Consider the following 19060-nt stretch of genomic DNA (forward strand, 5'->3'; position numbering starts at 1 on the left):
CAGGAGAACGAAAAGAGACGCCGTGAAGGTATACCTACATCCAAACAGGATGCCGTTCAGTCTGTCGCAACAGTATCCCGTTGTGCAGGATGAAGGGATGTGGTAACTGAAGTGAGGAGAAGGCAAGTCGGCATCCGAGGGTGAGGGTGAGTGGCCTGTAAAAAGCAGCAGGAAATCTGTGTGGCATATCAGCTGAAAACGGAGCCTGGCTGCCGCAAGTCCGCGAGTCCATCGGCTCGCAACATTCGTGCACGAAGCTCCCGCCAGCAAAAAAGCTAGCAATGCTTTGGAGCTTGAAATGCCTTAAATTGGTCAAGATGAGGCAACTGGACAACAGAGAAAAGGGGTAGGCAGGTTTTGCGGCATTTTCTGCTTTTATACATTTCCGCCCCAAAGCGGGGTGAAGGCACCATTTCTGGAAGCACTGCAAGACCAGGTTGATGCGTGGAGCGGAAGGAGCAAGCCCCTGAACCATCTCCGAGTCCTAAAAATCAATTTAATATTCGGTCCCCAGATTGAGGACATATCAGATATTAAACTGATAAGAACAGATACTACACTTGATCTGAGCCAAAAGGCCGAGAAGCGATAGCCCATATTTTCCGGCAATGGCTCTTGTCCTCCTCGTCCACCGACATTCAGGTGCACCTTGCTGCGCTCGACTGTGCTTTGGAACTTTTAGTCTACGCTCACTGTTGGACAAGAGACATCCAGCTTGGCCGAGCACGGTGGAGTCTGAGCATGCAGAACCAGTAAAACACAACAGGAAGACATCGTCTGGCAAGCCGTCCCCTGTCGTCACCAGATGAAATGGAGACGCTGTGAAGGCCCAGTGACACCCAACAGAGGGAGTCGAAGTCATCTCCACCTTTGCCGAACAAAGGGCAATCCGTGCAAACAGCAAGTACTGGCGGAATCCAACAGAGGGCAATGTCTAGTCTCCCTGAGCTCCACCCTGGCGTGTTGGTCGTGGAGTCAGGAGTACTAAAAGAGTCGCCGTGAAGGTATACCTACATCCAAACAGGATGCCGTTCAGTCTGTCGCAACAGTATCCCGTTGTGCAGGATGAAGGGATGTGGTAACTGAAGTGAGGAGAAGGCAAGTCGGCATCCGAGTGTGAAGGTGAGTGGCCTGTAAAAAGCAGCAGGAAATCTGTGTGGCATATCAGCTGAAAACGGAGCCTGGCTGCCGCAAGTCCGCGAGTCCATCGGCTCACAACATTCGTGCACGAAGCTCCCGCCAGCAGAAAAGCTAGCAATGCTTTGGAGCCTGAAAGGCCTTAAATTGGTCAGGATGAGACAACTGGACAAGAGAGAAAAGGGGAAGCCAGGTTTTGCGGTATTTTCTGCTTTTATACATTTTGCGGCCGAAAGCTGGGAGAGGGCACCATTCCTGGAAGCACTGCAAGACCAGGTTGATGCGTGGAGCGGAAAGAGCAAGCCCCTGAACCATCTCCGAGTCCTAAAAATCAATTTAATATTCGGTCCCCAGATTAAGGACATATCAGATATTAAACTGATAAGAACAGATACTACACTTCATCTGAGCCAAAAGGCCGAGAAGCGATAGCCCATATTTTCCGGCAATGGCTCTTGTCCTCCTCGTCCACCGACATTCAGGTGCACCTTGCTGCGCTCGACTGTGCTTTGGAACTTTTAGTCTACGCTCACTGTTGGACAAGAGACATCCAGCTTGGCCGAGCACGGTGGAGTCTGAGCATGCAGAACCAGTAAAACACAACAGGAAGACATCGTCTGGCAAGCCGTCCCCTGTCGTCACCAGATGAAATGGAGACGCTGTGAAGGCCCAGTGACACCCAACAGATGGAGTCGAAGTCATCTCCACCTTTGCCGAACAAAGGGCAATCCGTGCAAACAGCAAGTACTGGCGGAATCCAACAGAGGGCAATGTCTAGTCTCCCTGAGCTCCACCCTGGCGTGTTGGTCGTGGAGTCAGGAGAACGAAAAGAGACGCCGTGAAGGTGTACCTACATCCAAACAGGATGCCGTTCAGTCTGTCGCCACACTTCCCCGTTGTGCAGGATGAAGGGATGTGGTAACTGAAGTGAGGAGAAGGCAAGTCGGCATCCGAGTGTGAAGGTGAGTGGCCTGTAAAAAGCAGCAGGAAATCTGCGTGGCATATCAGCTGAAAACGGAGCCTGGCTGCCGCAAGTCCGCGAGTCCATCGGCTCGCAACATTCGTGCACGAAGCTCCCGCCAGCAGAAAAGCTAGCAATGCTTTGGAGCCTGAAAGGCCTCAAATTGGTCAGGATGAGACAACTGGACAAGAGAGAAAAGGGGAAGCCAGGTTTTGCGGCATTTCCTGCTTTTATACATTTTGCGCCCCAAAGCGGGGAGAGGGCACCATTCCTGGAAGCACGGCAAGACCAGGTTGATGCGTGGAGCGGATGGAGCATGCCCCTGAACCATCTCCGATTCCTAAAAATCAATTTAACATTCGGTCCCCAGATTGAGGACATATCAGATATTAAACTGATAAGAACAGATACTACACTTGATCTGAGCCAAAAGGCCGAGAAGCGATAACCCATATTTTCCGGCAATGGCTCGTGTCCTCCTCATCCACCGACATTCAGGTGCACCTTGCTGCGCTCGACTGTGCTTTGGAACTTTTAGTCTACGCTCACTGTTGGTCAAGAGACATCCAGCTTGGCCGAGCACGGTGGAGTCTGTGCATGCAGAACCAGTAAACACAACACGAAGACATCGTCTGGCAAGCCGTCCCCTGTCGTCACCAGATGAAATGGAGACGCTGTGAAGGCCCAGTGACACCCAACGCAGGGAGTCGAAGTCATCTCCACCTTTGCCGAACAAAGGGCAATCCGTGCAAGCAGCAAGTACTGGCGGAATCCAACAGAGGGCAATGTCTAGTCTCCCTGAGCTCCACCCTGGCGTGTTGGTCGTGGAGTCAGGAGAACGAAAAGAGACGCCGTGAAGGTGTACCTACATCCAAACAGGATGCCGTTCAGTCTGTCGCCACACTATCCCGTTGTGCAGGATGAAGGGATGTGGTAACTGAAGTGAGGAGAAGGCAAGTCGGCATCCGAGGGTGAGGGTGAGTGGCCTGTAAAAAGCAGCAGGAAATCTGTGCGGCATATCAGCTGAAAACGGAGCCTGGCTGCCGCAAGTCCGCGAGTCCATCGGCTCGCAACATTCGTGCACGAAGCTCCCGCCAGCAGAAAAGCTAGCAATGCTTAGGAGCCTGAAAGGCCTTAAATTGGTCAGGATGAGATAACTGGACAAGAGAGAAAAGGGGAAGCCAGGTTTTGCGGCATTTTCTGCTTTTATACGTTTTGCACCCCAAAGCGGGGAGAGGGCACCATTCCTGGAAGCACTGCAAGACCAGGTTGATGCGTGGAGCGGAAGGAGCAAGCCCCTGAACCATCTCCGAGTCCTAAAAATCAATTTAATATTCGGTCCCCAGATTGAGGACATATCAGATATTAAACTGATAAGAACAGATTTTTTTTTTTTTTTTTTTTTCAAAAAAATATACTTTATTCATAAAAATTTATCATGAGCATTACAGAAACCTTTCAAATTGTCTTGACTGTACATTTCCGGCAGGGTTACATGTTGCCTTGACTTTCTTTCATTCAATTTTGATATTGTCATACACATATCACTCTTTACATTACAATTCCTTCTTAAATATTTACATTGTCATGTTTGTTTTATACATTGGAGTGTTGGTTGCCCAGACCGAGGGGCTTTACACTGTTACGCGCCCCTCGGTGTACATTTGCTGGAAAGACTTTACACAGTGGTCTTTCCCCATTGCGCCTTGGCGGCAGCTGCCCCAAGCTTGAGTGCTTCCCTCAGCACGTAGTCCTGGACCTTGGAATGTGCCAGTCTGCAACACTCGGTCGAGGACAATTCTTTGCACTGGAAGATCAGCAAGTTTCGGGCAGACCAAAGAGCGTCTTTTACCGAGTTGATGACCTTCCAGCAGCAGTTGATATTTGTCTCGGTGTGTGTCCCTGGAAACAGTCCGTAGAGCACAGAGTCCTGTGTCACAGATCTGTTTGGGATAAACCTTGACAAATACCACTGCATCTCTCTCCAGACCTTCTTTGCAAAGGCACATTCCACAAGGAGGTGTGTGACCGTCTCATTTCCCCCACAGCCACTCCGAGGGCAGCGTGCATTGGTGCAGAGCCTTCGGGTGTGCATGAAGAATCTGACAGGGAGGGCCCTTCTCACCACCAGCCAAGCTAGGTCTTGGTGCTTGTTTGAAAGTTCTGGTGATGAGGCGTTCTGCCAGATGACTCTGGCAGTCTGCTCAGGGAACCATCCAACGTCCTCCACGGTCTCCTTTTCCCTGAGGGCCTCGAGGACATTACGTGCTGACCACTGCTTCATTGCCTTGTGGTCAAAGGTGTTTTCCTTCAAAAACTTTTCCACAAAGGACAGGTGGTACGGTACGGTCCAACTACTTGGAGCGTTCCGCGGCAATGAGGCCAGGCCCATCCTTCGCAACACCGGGGACAGGTAGAACCTCAGTATGTAGTGACACTTGGTGTTTGCATACTGGGGGTCCACGCACAGCTTGATGCAGCTGGACACAAAGGTGGCCAACAGGATGAGGGAGGCGTTGGGTACGTTCCGCGCTCCCTTCTCCAGAGGTTTGTACATGGTGTCCCTTCGGACACGGTCCATCTTGGATTGCCAGATAAATTTGAAGATGGCCCGGGTGACTGCTGTGGCGTAGGGTCGGGTTATGGGCCAGACCTGCGCCACGTACAGTAGCACCGAGAGTACCTCACACCTGATGACCAGGGTTTTGCCCGCAATGGAGAGGGAGCGTTGCTCCCACCAGCCCAGTTTCTGTCTTACCTTTCCTATGCGCTCCTCCCAGTTTTTGGTGCACGCCCCAGCAGCTCCGAACCATATCCCCAGCACCTTCAGGTAATCTGACCTGACAGTGAAGGGGACAAAGGACCGGTCGGCCCAGTTCCCAAAGAACATGGCCTCGCTCTTGCCCCGGTTTACCTTGGCTCCAGAGGCCAGTTCAAACTGGTCGCAGGTGGTCAAGAGCCTGCGTACAGACGCAGGATCCGAGCAGAAGACGGCAACGTCGTCCATGTACAGGGAGGCCTTGACTTGCATGCCTCCACTGCCTGGGATCGTCACTCCTCTTATGCCCGGATCCCTCCTGATGGACTCGGCAAAAGGTTCTATGCAGCACACAAAAAGGGCAGAGGAGAGAGGGCAGCCCTGCCTGACTCCAGATCTGATCTGGAACTTTTCTGATTCCCACCCATTGATTGAGACTGCGCTATAGATGTTTGTGTAGAGCAGTTTGATCCAATTGCGAATTCCCTCCCCAAACACCATTTTGGAGAGCACATCCATCATGTAGGTGTGCGATATTCTGTCAAAAGCCTTCTCCTGGTCAAGGCTGATGAGGCAAGTGTCCACCCCCCTGTCCTGCACGTAGGCGATCGTATCCCTGAGTAGCGCGAGGCTATCAGAGATCTTCCTGCCGGGTACAGCACAGGTCTGGTCAGGGTGGATCACCGACTCCAGAGCAGACCTGACCCGATTGGCGATGACCTTGGCTAGAATTTTGTAGTCCACATTCAACAGTGAAATGGGTCGCCAATTTCGAATTTCTTCCCTTTCCCCCTTCTGCTTGTAGATTAGGGTGATGATGCCTTTCCTCATGGACTCTGACATGCTGCCTTCCAGAAGCATACTCTCGTACACTTCCAGCAGGTCTGGGCCCATCCAGTCCCACAGAGCCGAATACAACTCAACCGGTAAGCCGTCGCTTCCGGGAGTTCTACTCGTCTCGAAGGACTTGGCGGCCTTTGTCAGCTCGTCCAGAGTTAGTGGTTTGTCCAGGTTTTCCAGCTCGCTGTCGCCTATGACCTCCGTGATAGTCGACAGGAAGGTCTGGGAAACAGTGCTATCTGTTGGCTTCAGGTCATACAGTCCGGCATAAAAGGATTGGCTGATCCTCAGGATGTCAGACTGCGATGACTTTTCAGAGCCATCTTCTTCCTTCAGGCTGCTGATCACAGAGGTGTCTCTGTGCACCTTTTGGAAGAAGAAGCGTGAGCACTTTTCGTCCTGCTCCACGGAGCGGACTCCGGAACGGAAGATAACCTTGGAGGCCTCCGAGATGTAGAGCGAGGCTTGCTGGCTCTTCACCTCTTGGAGATCCTCCTTGACATCCACCCCCATCGACTGCAGCTGGAGCAAATTTTGCATACTTTTCTGGAGCCTGGACATGACCCCTCGTCTCTCTCTCACCTTTTGAACGCCCTTGAGGATGAAAAACCTCTTGATATTCCCCTTGATTGCTTCCCACCAGAGATGTGGGGCCTCAAAGAGGGGTTTCACGGTTCTCCAACCTTTGTAATCCCTCCTGAGTTCCTCGATGTTCTCAGGGGTCAGCAGTTTTACATTTAGCTTCCACGTCCCCCTGCCTACCCCCTGGTCTTCCTGCAGGTGGCAGTCGGCCAGTAGGAGGCAGTGGTCAGAGAAGAACACCGGCGTTACGTCGGTGGACCTGACCGTGAAAGCTCGGGACACAAAAAAGAAGTCTATCCTGGAGCGGACGGACCCGTCTGGCCGTGACCATGTGTATCTACGCTGCGCGCCGTCTGCAGGGTTGCTGCAGACGTCGAGCAGCTTGGCGTCTTTTACCGTTTCCATCAGGAGTCTGGACGTAGCGTCTAGTTTGCTATCGGCTTTGCTGGATCGTCCAGCCGCATCGATGATGCAGTTGAAGTCACCACCCAGGATGACCGGCTTGGAGGTGGCCAACAGCAGTGGGAGTTGCTGAAGGACTGCCAGCCGCTCACTTTTTACGGCCGGGGCGTACACATTAATAAGTCTGAGAGGGGTGTTTTTGTATTTCACGTCTGCTACGAGGAGGCGCCCGCCCACCACCTCCTTAACGTCGGAGATGGTGAAGTTGCCTCCCCGCAGCAGAATACCCAGGCCGGAGGAACGGCAGTCGTTTCCTCCTGACCAGATGGATGGCCCGTGGGACCACCAGCTCGACCAGCGCCTGTAGTTGCTGAGGTGCGGAATTCCGCACTCCTGCAGGAACAGTAGGTCAGCTTTTACATTTGCCAAATAGTTGAGTGTGGCTACACACCGCGAAGTATCTTTGATGCTTCGCACATTTATGGATGCAATTTTTAAACCCATTATAAAAAAGGTAGATTTACCAGTCTCAAGAGTCTAGAGTCTATACAGTTGGCTGTTCCAGCTGTTCGATGTTCCCCAGCATGCCGGTGGTGCTCGCAAACTTTAGCACAGTTGCAGGGCTGAGAAAGCTGTTCTGGTCCGTACTGGCCCCGTGATTTTGATGCAGATGCATTGGGGGGGTGATGTAGCCCTGGCGTTCGTCATGGCAGTCAGTAGGTGTTGGGGTTGCAGGCCGGTCTTCACCTGGGTTGTTGCTGCTCGTTACTATCGGGGGTTGGTCTGTGACCTTGTTTCCTTCCCGGTCGGTGGTCTGGGGGGGTCTGTGCCTTCCGTTCTACGTTGGTGCTTTGCCTCTTTATTTGAGGCCGATTCTTGTCCTGTTTTCCCTCATCGGATGAGGTGTCGGCGCTAAGTGCGCCGGCTGAGAGGTGTCGCTTTTTGCCACTACAACCTCGGGGGGTTCTTCAGTTTGTTTTTTTGTTTCCGCTTTCGTTTGTCCCTGTTCACTGTTTCCCAGGGCTCTTTATTCTTTGTCCCATCCTCTTCCTCTTCCATTGAGTGTTCCTCATCAGATGGGGCTGGGGTTGGGTTGTCAGGAGGTGCTGGGGCCTCTTCTTTTTGTTGGGGGCCCTTTTGTTGCTTTTTCTCATTCTGAGCCGTGGTGTCTTTTTCGGTGGAGGGTGTATGCACCTCCTCTCTGGTCGCCTTTTTAACTCCGCTGCTGATGATTTCAGCGTATGTTGCCCCGCGTTTCGGGCAGGCCCTGTAAAGATGGCCGGCCTCCCCACACAGGTTGCAGCACTTGTCTTCTTTGCAGTCCTTAGTCATGTGTCCCTCCTGCCTGCAGTTCTTGCAGAAGGTCACACTGCAGTTTGCGGCAACGTGCCCCGTTTTTCCACAGGTGTGGCATACTCGTGGCTGTCCCACGTAGTAGAGGTAGCCACGATTTACTCCAATAGCGAAATTGGAGGGGGGATGCAGGATGGCTCCGTTGCTGTCCGTTCTTAGGGTCACCTTGACCTGGTGCTCACTTGTCCAGATGCCGAAGGTGTCTTTCACTTGCACGCTGTCACTTTTCAGCTCAGCGTACCTGGCGAGGAACGTGAGCACATCAGATACAGGGACGTGGGGGTTGTACGTGTGCAGTGTAACAACCCGATTTCGCTGTGCCGGTAGCGTAAACAGAGGTTCCGTAGTCAGGAGCGACAAGGGACTCTGGTTACCTTTTTCCTTGAAGACGTTCAAGAATTTGATGCACGCTGCGACGCTCTTGAAGGTGACATCAAAGAAACCATTCTTGGGGAAGTTTTGCAAGCAGAAGATCTCTGTTGCTTTAAACCCACAGCACTCGAGCAGCACCTTCTTCACGAAGTGTTTCCGGTCCAAAGGTGACTCTCCATCCGTTTTCTTCACTGTGACTCGGACAGTGTTTCGCACGCCCCAGCCTGGTGGTCGGGATGCAGCTGCATCCATAGCTCGTACGTTGGGTGTGAAACTGTATCGGCGTTAGGCCTAAACCCGAGGTTTAGGCCAGCATGTAGATCCACCAATATCAGCCAAGCTCCAAACGTTTCTTCTTTGGCGAGTTCAATCCCTCCGAGTTCTCCAATCCACGATCGTCATCGAAATCCTCAGCTTCCCTCGATCAAATGAGACTACACTTGATCTTAGCCAAAAGGCCGAGAAGCGATAGCCCATATTTTCCGGCAATGGCTCTTGTCCTCCTCGTCCACCGACATTCAGGTGCACCTTGCTGCGCTCGACTGTGCTTTGGAACTTTTAGTCTACGCTCACTGTTGGTCAAGAAACCTCCAGCTTGGCCGAGCACGGTGGAGTCTGTGCATGCAGAACCAGTAAAACACAACACGAAGACATCGTCTGGCAAGCCGTCCCCTGTCGTCACCAGATGAAATGGAGACGCTGTGAAGGCCAGTGATACCCAACGGAGGGAGTGGAAGAAATCTCCACCTTTGCCGAAAAAAGGACAATCCGTGCAAGCAGCAAGTACTGGCGGTATCCAACAGGGGGCAATGTCTAGTCTCCCTGAGCTCCACCCTAGCGTGTTGGTCGTGGAGTCAGGAGAACGAAAAGAGACGCCGTGAAGGTATACCTACATCCAAAGAGAATGCCGTTCAGTCTGTCGCCACACTTCCCCGTTGTGCAGGATGAAGGGATGTGGTAACTGAAGTGAGGAGAAGGCAAGTCGGCATCCGAGTGTGAAGGTGAGTGGCCTGTAAAGAGCAGCAGGAAATCTGTGTGGCATATCAGCTGAAAACGGAGCCTGGCTGCCGCAAGTCCGCGAGTCCATCGGCTCACAACATTCGTGCACGGAGCTCCCGACAGCAGAAAAGCTAGCAATGCTTTGGAGCCTGAAAGGCCTTAAATTGGTCAGGATGAGACAACTGGACAAGAGAGAAATGGGTAAGCCAGGTTTTGCGGCATTTTCTGCTTTTATACATTTGGCGCCCCAAAGCGGGGAGAGGGCACCATTCCTGGAAGGACTGCAAGACCAGGTTGATGCGTGGAGCGGAAGGAGCAAGCCCCTGAACCATCTCCGAGTCCTAAAAATCAATTTAATATTCGGTCCTCAGATTGAGGACATATCAGATATTAAACTGATAAGAACAGATACTACACTTGATCTGAGCCAAAAGGCCGAGAAGCGATAGCCCATATTTTCCGGCAATGGCTCTTGTCCTCCTCTTCCACCGACATTCAGGTGCACCTTGCTGCGCTCGACTGTGCTTTGGAACTTTTAGTCTACGCTCACTGTTGGTCAAGAAACCTCCAGCTTGGCCGAGCACGGTGGAGTCTGTGCATGCAGAACCAGTAAAACACAACACGAAGACATCATCTGGCAAGCCGTCCCCTGTCGTCACCAGATGAAATGGAGACGCTGTGAAGGCCCAGTGAAACCCAACAGAGGGAGTCGAAGTCATCTCCACCTTTGCCGTACAAAGGGCAATCCGTGCAAACAGCAACTACTGGCGGAATCCAACAGAGGGCAATGTCTAGTCTCCCTGAGCTCCACCCTGGCGTGTTGGTCGTGGAGTCAGGAGAACGAAAAGAGACGCCGTGAAGGTGTACCTACATCCAAACAGGATGTCGTTCAGTCTGTCGCCACACTTCCCCGTTGTGCAGGATGAAGGGATGTGGTAACTGAAGTGAGGAGAAGGCAAGTCGGCATCCGAGTGTGAAGGTGAGTGGCCTGTAAAAAGCAGCAGGAAATCTGTGTGGCATATCAGCTGAAAACGGAGCCTGGCTGCCGCAAGTCCGCGAGTCCATCGGCTCGCAACATTCGTGCACGAAGCTCCCGCCAGCAGAAAAGCTAGCAATGCTTTGGAGCCTGAAAGGCCTTAAATTGGTCAGGATGAGACAACTGGACAAAAGAGAAAAGGGGAAGCCAGGTTTTGCGGCATTTTCTGCTTTTATACATTTTGCGCCCCAAAGCGGGGAGAGGGCACCATTCCTGGAAGCACTGCAAGACCAGGTTGATGCGTGGAGCGAAAGGAGCAAGCCCCTGAACCATCTCCGAGCCCTAAAAATCAATTTAATATTCGGTCCCCAGATGGAGGACATATCAGATATTAAACTGATAAGAACAGATATTACACTTGATCTGAACCAAAAGGCCGAGAAGCGATGGCCCATATTTTCCGGCAATGGCTCTTGTCCTCCTCGTCCACCGACATTCAGGTGCACCTTGCTGCGCTCGACTGTGCTTTGGAACTTTTAGTCTACGCTCACTCTTGGACAAGAGACATCCAGCTTGGCCGAGCACGGTGGAGTCTGAGCATGCAGAACCAGTAAAACACAACAGGAAGACATCGTCTGGCAAGCCGTCCCCTGTCGTCACCAGATGAAATGGAGACGCTGTGAAGGCCCAGTGACACCCAACAGAGGGAGTCGAAGTCATCTCCACCTTTGCCGAACAAAGGGCAATCCGTGCAAACAGCAAGTACTGGCGGAATCCAACAGAGGGCAATGTCTAGTCTCCCTGAGCTCCACCCTGGCGTGTTGGTCGTGGAGTCAGGAGAACGAAAAGAGACGCCGTGAAGGTATACCTACATCCAAACAGGATACCGTTCAGTCTGTCGCAACAGTATCCCGTTGTGCAGGATGAAGGGATGTGGTAACTGAAGTGAGGAGAAGGCAAGTCGGCATCCGAGGGTGAGGGTGAGTGGCCTGTAAAAAGCAGCAGGAAATCTGTGCTGCATATCAGCTGAAAACGGAGCCTGGCTGCCGAAAGTCCTCGAGTCCATCGACTCGCAACATTAGTGCACGAAGCTCCCGCCAGCAGAAAAGCTAGCAATGCTTTGGAGCTTGAAATGCCTTAAATTGGTCAAGATGAAGCAACTGGACAACAGAGAAAAGGGGTAGGCAGGTTTTGCGGCATTTTCTGCTTTTATACATTTCCGCCCCAAAGCGGGGTGAAGGCACCATTCCTGGAAGCACTGCAAGCCCAGGTTGATGCGTGGAGCGGAAGGAGCAAGCCCCTGAACCATCTCCGAGTCCTAAAAATCAATTTAATATTCGGTCTCCATATTGAGGACATATCAGATATTAAACTGATAAGAACAGATTTTTTTTTTTTTTTCAAAAAATATACTTTATTCATAAAAATTTATCAAGAGCATTACAGAAACATTTCAAATTGTCTTGACTGTACATTTCCGGCAGGGTTACATGCTGCCTTGACTTTCTTTCATTCACTTTTGATATTGTCGTACACATATCACACTTTACATTACAATTCCTTCTGAAATATTTACAGTGGCATGTTGATTTTATACATTGGAGTGTTGGTTGCCCAGACCGAGGGGGCTTTACACTGTTACCCGCCCCTCGGTATACATTTGCTGGAAAGACTTTACACAGTGGTGTTTCCCCATTGCGCCTTGGCGGCAGCTGCCCCAAGCTTGAGTGCGTCCCTCAGCACGTAGTCCTGGACCTTGGAATGTGCCAGTCTGCAACACTCGGTCGAGGACAATTCTTTGCACTGGAAGATCAGCAAGTTTCGGGCAGACCAAAGAGCGTCTTTTACCGAGTTGATGACCTTCCAGCAGCAGTTGATATTTGTCTCGGTGTGTGTCCCTGGAAACAGTCCGTAGAGCACAGAGTCCTGTGTCACAGATCTGTTTGGGATAAACCTTGACAAATACCACTGCATCTCTCTCCAGACCCTCTTTGCAAAGGCACATTCCACAAGGAGGTGTGTGACCGTCTCATTTCCCCCACAGCCACTCCGAGAGCAGCGTGCATTGGCACAGAGCCTTCGGGTGTGCATGAAGAATCTGACAGGGAGGGCACTTCTCACCACCAGACAAGCTAGGTCTTGGTGCTTGTTTGAAAGTTCTGGTGATGAGGCGTTCTGCCAGATGACTCTGGCAGTCTGCTCAGGGAACCATCCAACGTCCTCCACGGTCTCTTTTTCCCTGAGGGCCTCGAGGACATTACGTGCTGACCACTGCTTCATTGCCTTGTGGTCAAAGGTGTTTTCCTTCAAAAACTTTTCCACAAAGGACAGGTGGTACGGTACGGTCCAACTACTTGGAGCGTTCCGCGGCAATGAGGCCAGGCCCATCCTTCGCAACACCGGGGACAGGTAGAACCTCAGTATGTAGTGACACTTGGTGTTTGCGTACTGGGGGTCCACGCTCAGCTTGATGCAGCTGGACACAAAGGTGGCCAACAGGATGAGGGAGGCGTTGGGTACGTTCTCCCTCCCTTCTCCAGAGGTTTGTACATGGTGTCCCTTCGGACACGGTCCATCTTGGATCGCCAGATAAATTTGAAGATGGCCTGGGTGACTGCTGTGGCGTAGGGTCGGGTTATGGGCCAGACCTGCGCCACGTACAGTAGCACCGAGAGTACCTCACACCTGATGACCAGGGTTTTGCCCGCAATGGAGAGGGAGCGTTGCTCCCACCAGCCCAGTTTCTGTCTTACCTTTCCTATGCGCTCCTCCCAGTTTTTGGTGCACGCCCCAGCAGCTCCGAACCATATCCCCAGCACCTTCAGGTAATCTGACCTGACAGTGAAGGGGACAAAGGACCGGTCGGCCCAGTTCCCAAAGAACATGGCCTCGCTCTTGCCCCGGTTTACCTTGGCTCCAGAGGCCAGTTCAAACTGGTCGCAGGTGGTCAAGAGCCTGCGTACAGACGCAGGATCCGAGCAGAAGACGGCAACATCGTCCATGTACAGGGAGGCCTTGACTTGCATGCCTCCACTGCCTGGGATCGTCACTCCTCTTATACCCGGATCCCTCCTGATGGACTCGGCAAAAGGTTCTATGCAGCACACAAAAAGGGCAGAGGAGAGAGGGCAGCCCTGCCTGACTCCAGATCTGATCTGGAACTTTTCTGATTCCCACCCATTGATTGAGACTGCGCTATAGATGTTTGTGTAGAGCAGTTTGATTCAATTGCGAATTCCCTCCCCAAACCCCATTTTGGAGAGCACATCCATCATGTAGGTGTGCGATATTCTGTCAAAAGCCTTCTCCTGGTCAAGGCTGATGAGGCAAATGTCCACCCCCCTGTCCTGCACGTAGGCGATCGTATCCCTGAGTAGCGCGAGGCTATCAGAGATCTTCCTGCCGGGTACAGCACAGGTCTGGTCAGGGTGGATCACCGACTCCAGAGCAGACCTGACCCGATTGGCGATGACCTTTGCTAGAATTTTGTAGTCCACATTCAACAGTGAAATGGGTCGCCAATTTCGAATTTCTTCCCTTTCCCCCTTCTGCTTGTAGATGAGGGTGATGATGCCTTTCCTCATGGACTCTGACATGCTGCCTTCCAGAAGCATACTCTCGTACACTTCCAGCAGGTCTGGGCCCATCCAGTCCCACAGAGCCGAATACAACTCAACCGGTAAGCCGTCGCTTCCGGGAGTTTTACTCGTCTCGAAGGACTTGGCGGCCTTTGTCAGCTCGTCCAGAGTTAGTGGTTTGTCCAGGTTTTCCAGCTCGCTGTCGCCTCTGACCTCCGTGATAGTCGACAGGAAGGTCTGGGAAACAGTGCTATCTGTTGGCTTCAGGTCATACAGTCCGGCATAAAAGGATTGGCTGATCCTCAGGATGTCAGATTGCGATGACTTTTCAGAGCCATCTTCTTCCTTCAGGCTGCTGATCACAGAGGTCTCTCTGTGCACCTTTTGGAAGAAGAAGCGTGAGCACTTTTCGTCCTGCTCCACAGAGCGGACTCTGGAACGGAAGATAACCTTGGAGGCCTCCGAGGTGTAGAGCGAGGCTTGCTGGCTCTTCACCTCTTGGAGATCCTCCTTGACATCCACCCCCATCGACTGCAGCTGGAGCAAATTTTGCATACTTTTCTGGAGCCTGGACATGACCCCTCGTCTCTCTCTCACCTTTTGAACGCCCTTGAGGATGAAAAACTTCTTGATATTCCCCGTGATTGCTTCCCACCAGAGATGTGGGGCCTCAAAGAGGGGTTTCACGGTTCTCCAACCTTTGTAATCCCTCCTGAGTTCCTCGATGTTCTCAGGGGTCAGCAGTTTTACATTTAGCTTCCACGTCCCCCTGCCTACCCCCTGGTCTTCCTGCAGGTGGCAGTCGGCCAGTAGGAGGCAGTGGTCAGGGAAGAACACCGGCGTTACGTCGGTGGACCTGACCGTGAAAGCTCGGGACACAAAAAAGACGTTTATCCTGGAGCGGACGGACCCTCTGGCCGTGACCATGTGTATCTACGCTGCGCGCCGTCTGCAGGGTTGCTGCAGACGTCGAGCAGCTTGGCGTCTTTTACCGTTTCCATCAGGAGTCTGGAAGTGGCGTCTAGTTTGCTGTCGGCTTTGCTGGATCGTCCAGCCGCATCGATGATGCAGTTGAAGTCACCACCCAGGATGACCGGCTTGGAGGTGGCCAACAGCATTGGGAGTTGCTGAAGAACTGCCAGCCGCTCACTTTTTACGGCCGGGGCGTACACATTAATAAATCTGAGAGGGGTGTTTTTGTATTTCACGTCTGCTACGAGGAGGCGCCCGCCCACCACCTCCTTAACGTCGGAGATGGTGAATTTGCCTCCCCGCAGCAGAATACCCAGGCTGGAGGAGCGGCAGTCGTTTCCTGCTGACCAGATGGATGGCCCGTGGGACCACCAGCTCGACCAGCGCCTGTAGTTGCTGAGGTGCGGAATTCCGCACTCCTGCAGGAACAGTAGGTCAGCTTTTACATTTGCCAAATAGTTGAGTGTGGCTACACACCGCGAAGTATCTTTGATGCTTCGCACATTTATGGATGCAATTTTTAAACCCATTATAAAAAGATAGATTTACCAGTCTCAAGAGTCCAGAGTCTATACAGTTGGCTGTTCCAGCTGTTGAATGTTCCCCAGCATGCCGGTGGTGCTCGCAAACTTTAGCACAGTTGCAGGGCTGAGAAAACTGTTCTGGTCCGTACTGGCCCAGTGATTTTGATGCAGATGCAATGGGGGGGTGGTGTAGCCCTGGGGTTCGTCGTGGCAGTCAGTAGGTGTTGGGGTTGCAGGCCGGTCTTCACCAGGGTTGTTGCTGCTCGTTGCTATCGGGGGTTGGTCTGTGACCTTGTTTTCTTCCCGGTCGGTGGTCTGGGGGGTCTGTGCCTTCCGTTCCACGTTGGTGCTTTGCCTCTTTATCTGAGGCCGATTCTTGTCCTGTTTTCCCTCATCGGATGAGGTGTCGGCACTAAGTGCGCCGGCTGAGAGGTGTCGCTTTTTGCCACTACCCCTCAGGGGGTTCTTCAGTTTGTTTTTTTGTTTTCTCTTTCGTTTGTCCCTGTTCACGATTTCCCAGGGCTCTTTATTCTTTGTCCCATCCTCTTCCTCTTCCATTGAGTGTTCCTCATCAGATGGGGCTGGGGTTGGGTTGTCAGGAGGTGCTGGGGCCTCCTCTTTTTGTTGGGGGCCCTTCTGTTGCTTTTCCTCATTCTGAACCGTGGTGTCTTGTTCGGTGGAGGGTGTATGTTCCTCCTCTCTGGTCGCCTTTTTGACTCCACTGCTGATGATCTGTGCATATGTCGCCCCGCGTTTCGGGCAGGCCCTGTAAAGATGGCCGGCCTCCCCACACAGGTTGCAGCACTTGTCTTCCTTGCAGTCCTTAGTCATGTGTCCCTCCTGCCTGCAGTTCTTGCAGAAGGTCACACTGCAGTTTGCGGCAACATGCCCCATTTTGCCACAGGTGTGGCATACTCGTGGCTGTCCCACGTAGTAGAGGTAGCCACGATTTACTCCAATAGCGAAATTGGAGGGGGGATGCAGAATGGCTTCGTTGCTGTCCATTCGTAGGGTCACCTTGACCTGGTGCTCACTTGTCCAGATGCCGAAGGTGTCTTTCACTTGCACGCTGTCACTTTTCAGCTGAGCGTACCTGGCGAGGAACGTGAGCACATCAGACACAGGGACGTGGGGGTTGTACGTGTGCAGTGTAACAACCCGATTTCGCTGTGCCGGTAGCGTAAACAGAGGCTCCGCAGTCAGGATCGACAGGGGACTCTGGTTACCTTTTTCCTTGAAGACGTTCAAGAATTTGATGCACGCTGTGACGCTCTTGAAGGTGACATCAAAGAAACCATTCTTGGGGAAGTTTTGCAAGCAGAAGATCTCTGTTGTTTTAAACCCACAACACTCGAGCAGCACCCTCTTCACGAAGTGTTTCCGGTCCAAAGGTGACTCTCCCTCCGTTTTCTTTACTGTGACTCGGACAGTGTTTCGCACTACCCAGCCTGGTGGTCGGGATGCAGCTGCATCCATAGCTCGTACGTTGGGTGTGAAACTGTATCGGCGTTAGGCATAAACCCGAGGTTTAGGCCAGCATGTAGATCCACCAATAGCAGCCAAGCTCCAAACGTTTCCTCTTTGCCGACTTCAATCCCTCCGAGTTGTCCAATCCACGATCGACATGGAAATCCTCAGCTTCTCTCGATCAAATGAGACTGCACTTGATTTTAGCCAAAAGGCCGAGAAGCGATCGCCCATATTTTCCGGCAATGGCTCTTGTCCTCCTCGTCCACCGACATTCAGGTGCACCTTGCTGCGCTCGACTGTGCTTTGGAACTTTTAGTCTCCGCTCACTGTTGATCAAGAGACATCCAGCTTGGCCGAGCACGGTGGAGTCTGTGCATGCAGAACCAGTAAAACACAACACGAAGACTTCCTCTGGCAAGCCGTCCCCTGTCGTCACCAGATGAAATGGAGACGCTCTGAAGGCCCAGTGACACCCAACGGAGGGAGTCGAAGTCATCTCCAGCTTTGCCGAACAAAGGGCTATCCGTGCAAGCAGCAAGTACTGGCGGTATCCAACAGGGGGCAATGTCTAGTCTCCCTGAGCTCCACAATAGCGTGTTGGTCGTGGAGTCAGGAGAACGAAAAGAGACGCCGTGAAGGTATACCTACATCCAAACAGGATGCCGTTCAGTCTGTCGCCACACTTCCCCGTTGTGCAGGATGAAGGGATGTGGTAACTGAAGTGAGGAGAAGGCAAGTCGGCATCCGAGGGTGAGGGTGAGTGGCCTGTAAAAAGCAGTAGGAAATCTGTGCTGCATATCAGCTGAAAACGGAGCCTGGCTGCCGAAAGTCCTCGAGTCCATCGGCTCGCAACATTCGTGCACGAAGCTCCCGACAGCAGAAAAGCTAGCAATGCTTTGGAGCTTGAAATGCCTTAAATTGGTCAGGATGAGGCAACTGGATAACAGAGAAAAGGGGTAGGCAGGTTTTGCGGCATTTTCTGCTTTTATACATTTTCGCCCCAAAGCGGGGTGAAGGCACCATTCCTGGAAGCACTGCAAGACCTGGTTGATGCGTGGAGCGGAAGGAGCAAGCCCCTGAATCATCTCCCAGTCCTAAAAATCAATTTAATATTCGGTCCCCAGATTGAGGACATATCAGATATTAAACTGATAAGAACAGATTTTTTTTTTTCCAAAAAAATATACTTTATTCATAAAACTTTATCATGAGCATTACAGAAACATTTCAAATTGTCTTGACTGTACATTTCCGGCAGGGTTACATGCTGCCTTGACTTTCTTTCATTTAATTTTGATATTGTCGTACACATATCACTCTTTACATTACAATTCCTTCTTAAATATTTACAGTGGCATGTTTGTTTTATACATTGGAGTGTTGGTTGCCCAGACCGAGGGGCTTTACACTGTTACGCGCCCCTTGGTGTACATTTGCTGGAAAGACTTTACACAGTGGTCTTTCCCCATTGCGCCTTGGCGGCAGCTGCCCCAAGCTTGAGTGCGTCCCTCAGCACGTAGTCCTGGACCTTGGAATGTGCCAGTCTGCAACACTCGGTCGATGACAATTCTTTGCACTGGAAGATCAGCAAGTTTCGGGCAGACCAAAGAGCGTCTTTTACCGAGTTGATGACCTTCCAGCAGCAGTTGATATTTGTCTCGGTGTGTGTCCCTGGAAACAGTCCGTAGAGCACAGAGTCCTGTGTCACTGATCTGTTTGGGATAAACCTTGACAAATACCACTGCATCTCTCTCCAGACCTTCTTTGCAAAGGCACATTCCACAAGGAGGTGTGTGACCGTCTCATTTCCCCCACAGCCACTCCGAGGGCAGCGTGCATTGTTGCAGAGCCTTCGGGTGTGCATGAAGAATCTGACAGGGAGGGCCTTTCTCACCACCAGCCAAGCTAGGTCTTGGTGCTTGTTTGAAAGTTCTGGTGATGAGGCGTTCTGCCAGATGACTCTGGCAGTCTGCTCAGGGAACCATCCAACGTCCTCCACGGTCTCCTTTTCCCTGAGGGCCTCGAGGACATTACGTGCTGACCACTGCTTCATTGCCTTGTGGTCAAAGGTGTTTTACTTCAAAAACTTTTCCACGAAGAACAGGTGGTACGGTCCGGTCCAACTACTTGGAGCGT

The 19060-nt window shown here is 52.0% G+C and overlaps 6 non-coding genes and 2 pseudogenes across 6 annotated transcripts; all 8 read right to left on the reverse strand.

Annotated features, from left to right (window-relative positions):
- Window positions 1-399: 399 nt before the first annotated feature.
- Window positions 400-590, reverse strand: LOC140397489 (U2 spliceosomal RNA). Its single transcript, XR_011936925.1, has one exon. It is a non-coding gene; the product is annotated as a U2 spliceosomal RNA (small nuclear RNA).
- A 786-nt stretch (window positions 591-1376) lies between these two features.
- Window positions 1377-1567, reverse strand: LOC140397623 (U2 spliceosomal RNA). The gene has a single exon (XR_011937056.1). It is a non-coding gene; the product is annotated as a U2 spliceosomal RNA (small nuclear RNA).
- Window positions 1568-2353: 786 nt separating this feature from the next.
- On the reverse strand, window positions 2354-2544 carry LOC140397539 (U2 spliceosomal RNA). Its single transcript, XR_011936974.1, has one exon. It is a non-coding gene; the product is annotated as a U2 spliceosomal RNA (small nuclear RNA).
- A 785-nt stretch (window positions 2545-3329) lies between these two features.
- LOC140397145 (U2 spliceosomal RNA) lies at window positions 3330-3514 on the reverse strand. Its single transcript, XR_011936723.1, has one exon. It is a non-coding gene; the product is annotated as a U2 spliceosomal RNA (small nuclear RNA).
- A 6146-nt stretch (window positions 3515-9660) lies between these two features.
- Window positions 9661-9851, reverse strand: LOC140397452 (U2 spliceosomal RNA). The gene has a single exon (XR_011936890.1). It is a non-coding gene; the product is annotated as a U2 spliceosomal RNA (small nuclear RNA).
- A 786-nt stretch (window positions 9852-10637) lies between these two features.
- LOC140397707 (U2 spliceosomal RNA) lies at window positions 10638-10828 on the reverse strand. Its single transcript, XR_011937138.1, has one exon. It is a non-coding gene; the product is annotated as a U2 spliceosomal RNA (small nuclear RNA).
- A 785-nt stretch (window positions 10829-11613) lies between these two features.
- On the reverse strand, window positions 11614-11791 carry LOC140397286 (U2 spliceosomal RNA; annotated as a pseudogene).
- Window positions 11792-17933: 6142 nt separating this feature from the next.
- On the reverse strand, window positions 17934-18109 carry LOC140397213 (U2 spliceosomal RNA; annotated as a pseudogene).
- Between the last annotated feature and the right edge of the window lie 951 nt (window positions 18110-19060).

This window comes from Scyliorhinus torazame, chromosome 20, assembly GCF_047496885.1.
Source record: "Scyliorhinus torazame isolate Kashiwa2021f chromosome 20, sScyTor2.1, whole genome shotgun sequence".
Classification (NCBI taxonomy): Eukaryota; Metazoa; Chordata; class Chondrichthyes; order Carcharhiniformes; family Scyliorhinidae; genus Scyliorhinus; species Scyliorhinus torazame.